Source organism: Canis aureus, chromosome 19 (assembly GCF_053574225.1).
Source record: "Canis aureus isolate CA01 chromosome 19, VMU_Caureus_v.1.0, whole genome shotgun sequence".
Classification (NCBI taxonomy): Eukaryota; Metazoa; Chordata; class Mammalia; order Carnivora; family Canidae; genus Canis; species Canis aureus.
In genome coordinates this window covers 18187167-18191256 of record NC_135629.1, presented here as the reverse complement: position 1 = coordinate 18191256, position 4090 = coordinate 18187167, and the positions used below count along the sequence as shown (strand labels likewise).

Below are 4090 nucleotides of genomic sequence, written 5' to 3'. Positions count from 1 at the left end.
GGCACACAGTGAGAGAGAGAGAGAGGCAGAGACACAGGCAGAGGGAGAAGCAGGCTCCATGCACCGGGAGCCTGACGTGGGATTTGATCCTGGGTCTCCAGGATCGCGCCCTGGGCCAAAGGCAGGCGCTAAACCGCTGCGCCACCCAGAGATCCCTCTATTATACTTTTTAATTTTCACTATACTCAAAACATTAACAAAAGGCTTAACTGGAACTTTCCAACAGAAGTCTTCTTTTTTATGACCTAACCTAAGAGCAAATGCTTCCATTTCTCTATTTTTTTTTACTGACTATTTTGTCTTTATTATTACTAGTTTTTTGAATAATACTGAGTATTTGGAGGGGAGACAAATTTTGTATTTAGTCACCTAATTTGCATAGCTAACCTGTTATTAGTGTCTCAGTTTTAGAAATGAGGAAGCTTAGGCATAGACATGTTGAGTAACAAGGTCACACAGCTAGTGTGTGCTGGAGCTGAGATCCCAATTGGAGAAATTTGGCTCCAGACGTTGTATTAGTAGCCAATGCATGATACTGCCACCACCGAAATATTTGCCAGTAGGACTATGATGGACACAGGGAATTCTATCTCAAACATCTATAGTATCTTTAATTACAAGGTCATCTTTTAATACTATATTTCTATACACTGAGACTTCTTGCCAAGAATAACTAGCTGTGTGACCTTGCACTAATTATTTAGTTCTTTCTACTTCCATTTCTTCAATCAGAAATGGTTCTGACAATAGTCATTTATCTCATAAAGTTGTTGTAAGAATTGTATGAGACAGATCACATAAAATACTTGTAACTTTGCCTATCATATAGTTAGTGCTCAATCAAGGTCAGTTAGCAATAGTCAGTAGTAGTCATAGTAGTAGTAGAAATAGAATGCAGCTGCCATTGGTCCAGATTTTGAATTGTAAAGCAGATTTTGAATTGTAGCAGTCATACCTCAGAGAAAATTTAGATTTGGATATTAGGGGCAGCTGGGTGACTCAGTGGTTGAGCATCTGCCTATGGGTCAGGTTGTGATCCCAGGGTCCTGGGATCAAGTCCCACATCAGGCTTCCCACAGGGATCCTGCTTCTCCCTCTGCCTATGTCTCTGCCTCTCTCTCTGTGTCTCTCACGAATAAATAAATAAAATTTGTTAAAAAGATTTGATATTAGAGAGGATTGAATTTGAGTTTCGGATTTATCACACGTATATTTCAATTACCTCTATAGCCTTGCTGGTATAATGTTTCCTGTTTTGGTGATTATTATATATATATTATATCTATGATATTTCTATAAAACCAATATAAAACCCTATTTTACATATGCAAATAAATATGTATAAAATAACATTTTGTGTGTTTTAATATAACATTGCACATATGTACATATAATAATTCTACAAAATATGTATGCATATACTTGTATATTTTTATATGTATGTGTATGTATGGGTATGTGTATAATACACACAGATACATGCATTAAAGAGGAGAAAAAGATAGGGAGAAAACATTGAAAAACTGCTTGGTCTCCCTTACCTCCTCACTGGAAACTGAGGCATCCAATTTATATGCATAGAAAGTAGAAGTACAAACATGTTGGTCAGATGAATGATTAATTATACAAGGGTAAAATAGGAAACAACCAAAATACTCAGTAATAGAGGCTTGTTAAATCAACAATAATGCACCAGTATGAGTGAAAACTGTCCAACCACTAAAATCAGGTTTTGGAGGAATATTTAATTACCCCAAAAATCTTTATATAGCAGGTTTTTAAGTGAAGAAATCAGGCACCAGGGCAGACTGTGTATCAAAATCCTAAGATGAAGATGATATGAAAAAAATCCCAAGGTAGTATAAAAAAAGTCCCAAGATAGTATACACGTGTAAAAATAGGTATGAATAAATGCATACAATAGGGAGGACTCAGAATTAACTAACAGTGGTTATTTCTGCAAGGTCATTACTAGCAATCTTTATTCTCTATGTGTCCACTTGTGTGTTTGTGTGATTTATATCATATTTTACATCAACATGGATTATGTTTTAAATAATAATACTAAAAATGATACTTTCATCAACGATATTCAATAAAGTAAAAAAAAAAACAAAAAATGACTCAGTGTTTTGGAGAAAATCTCCTATTTACCTTCCTCTCCTATCCAGTTTGTTCTACCCAGAAAACCCCCAGATACATGTGCAGCTTTGTCATTGCTGCCACTTGCTTGTCCTTTTCTGTCTGTCCAACCACATATTTCTACTGAAGGTTCTGTCTATGCTGGCTTTCCAAAGTAGCTTCTCCCATCTCAGGTCATTCTTGATATTTGTCCTTCTACTTGCTGATATGTCCTTTCCAAAACCAGTGTTTAATTTTTCTATCAATCCAAGGTGATGCCCGTTCCGAGAGGCCTGCTCATGCCCCTCTTCATGTTACTTTTCCTCTTCAGGAAAGTAACAACTTAGAATAAAATCTGGCATGCCTTCAGTTGCTGGCGGGGAGATTTCTGTTTCCTTGGCCTCCCTTTGGCTGCCGAAACGCATTTTGGTCCCTTCTGGATTGATTGTGGCCTCTTCTCATTCACATGCTGACATGTCCTCTCTCCTGATCTAGGCCAGAGGCGTAGATTTCTTTAGTCATCAACTATGATCTTCCTACCAACAGGGAAAACTCTATCCACAGAATAGGTTGTGGTGGATGGTTTGGCCCTACAGGCGTGGCTCTTAACTTGGAGACATTGAGTCCTCCTACAACAGCTCCACTGAGGAGACACCCCTTCAGTGTTGCTGACCTGCTACCTAGCCCTATTCAGGATTCAGTCTGGGGGGGTTGAAGAGGAGTAGGACAGAGGAGGGAAGGGAGCCAAGGGATGGACATCTTGTCATTTTTTTCTTTGAATAAATGCCAGTTTGATGCAAAGTAATAATACTTTTTCTGTAACATGTGTTTAAATGTACATAAGCTTCAAAGATATTATTTTAGGAGACGACTACATCTCCTTTCCATTGTTTCTCTTGTTGGTACTTCATAGAGTGCTTGAGACCAAGATGTTGTTCAGCGGACTAATGACTGGCCAGCCTGGTTTTCTTCATCTATCTAGACTCCTAGATCTAAATCTTTCACAGTATTGGAAATGTGTAACAAAGCAGTCATCCCTTCTCCCTACCACCCCCGCCCTTACTGCTTGAATTTAATGCTGCTATCAGGCAACAATGAATCTTTCACCTGGGGCAGAGAATGAGGATTCATGGACATTTGTAATCCAAAAATCAATGCTACCTTACAATATATCTACTTGTGATTGAGTCATTTTCTTTACTGGTTATTCTTAAAGTGTATTGGATGCCCATAAAGGAGAACAGGAATGTATTATGATGGAATCTGTAACCATTTTTATGTATATGTATCTTTTTCTTTTTTTAGCAATCATGTCATCTCCTGAAGTACAATAGCCACATTGAGGTGGTATAGAATATTTATAAGGTTTCTGCACCTAGAGACAAGAAACTTGCTATAAGACTTTGAGGGTGTTACACCATCTCTGATTTTTTATTTCTTTGTCTTTAAAGTGGAAATACAATGAATTATTTAAGTTATCTTTTTTTAAGGACTAAATGAAATAAAGTTTTAAAATGTTTAAATACAGGGATGCCTGGATGGCTCAGCAGTTGAGCTCTGCTTTCAGCTCAGAGCGTGATGCTGGAGTTCAGGGATTGAGTCTAGCATTGGGCTCCCTGAGGGGAACCTGCTTCTCCCTCTGCCTGTGTCTCTGTCTCTGTGTCTCTCATGAATAAATAAAAAAAAATTTTTTTTTGATTAAAATAAAATAAAATAAAAATAAAAATACTTACCACACACTACTTCTCAGCCTTTTGGCTAAGATCAAGTATAAAATACTCACCACAGTGTCTGGCATACATAGTAAGGTATCATTGACTGCTAACTCTTGACTGCCAAAAAATACCCCCCCCCCCCATATGTCCATGTCTTAACCCTTGGAACTTGTAAATGCTACCTTTATGAAAGAAGAGTGAATATTATTTTATAGGGCAAAAGATGTCATTACGTTCAGGACGTTGAGAGGGGA

General features: G+C 37.6%; 1 non-coding gene across 1 annotated transcript; it reads left to right on the top strand.

Annotated features, from left to right (window-relative positions):
* Nucleotides 1-2386: 2386 nt before the first annotated feature.
* Nucleotides 2387-2544, top strand: LOC144291322 (small nucleolar RNA SNORA67). The gene has a single exon (XR_013358622.1). It is a non-coding gene; the product is annotated as a small nucleolar RNA SNORA67 (small nucleolar RNA).
* The last annotated feature ends 1546 nt before the right edge of the window (nucleotides 2545-4090 follow it).